At 34.1% G+C, this 888-nt stretch overlaps 1 protein-coding gene across 3 annotated transcripts in view; it reads right to left on the bottom strand.

Moving 5' to 3' along the window:
• LOC128248701 (fibropellin-1-like) overlaps window positions 1-888 on the bottom strand; it is a 51,140-nt gene that overhangs the window by 10,916 nt on the left and 39,336 nt on the right. The window lies entirely within an intron of this gene.

The following is an 888-nucleotide window of genomic DNA, read 5'->3' on the forward strand; positions in this document are numbered from 1 at the left end:
TCTCAGTTTTAGAATACCTCATTATATGCGGTATTCATGCTTGTTTCGTAAGCATTAGTGATTCAAGGGAAGTGAATTGATTTAACCCCGAGCAAGTAAATCGCCTCCGACTCTGACCTTGCTGCAAAGCAATGAACCAACAGTCTATAAAGATCGCTTCTAATTCAAAGGCCAGCAGTTTTCAGTTAAGTCGATAACATCTGAAGTGTTTTTCGGTTGGCCAATGTAACACCTCATGGAGGAAGCAATATGATAAATAGTGAGCTGAAAAGGTAACTGCTATTATTATCAGACTTTCCATTCTGTATCGATCTGTCTGTCCCAATCTAAGAAATACCACAATATTATCCTTCCCCAAGACGTATTAAAGCATCTAATTCAACTGCTGCCCACCTTTGCTCTCTTTCAACACGGCAAGGAAAATAGAAATAATTGTAAACAGCAATTGTTTCCATCAGTTCTGATTTCTTTCTATTCTATGTGATCACAACTGTAGTTTTCGTAGAAACAGATATACAGCCTGTTGCTGTCTTAACTTATCAGTGGACTTTTGTCTTTCCTAACTTTGTCATAAGCTGAAGATATCAGCAAAGTTCTGTAGTATTGTTAGCCCGAGAACTTCATAACATCGTTCTACGGACATGCTATCTATCTATAATAGCTTTTTGATCAGAAGCTGATAAATCTCAAGATCCAATTATGTCTTCCAGTCAGTAGATGCAACACATAATCAGTGAGTAGATTGTAGTTTCATAAGTATATGTGTATGTCTATTTTTAATATACATGTATATAGGCCACTGGTTTTAAATTGATATTAATCTAATTAATATTCAATTTATCACCCTCATTATTTAAATTTTATATATATATATATATATATATATAT

Source organism: Octopus bimaculoides, chromosome 9 (assembly GCF_001194135.2).
Source record: "Octopus bimaculoides isolate UCB-OBI-ISO-001 chromosome 9, ASM119413v2, whole genome shotgun sequence".
Classification (NCBI taxonomy): Eukaryota; Metazoa; Mollusca; class Cephalopoda; order Octopoda; family Octopodidae; genus Octopus; species Octopus bimaculoides.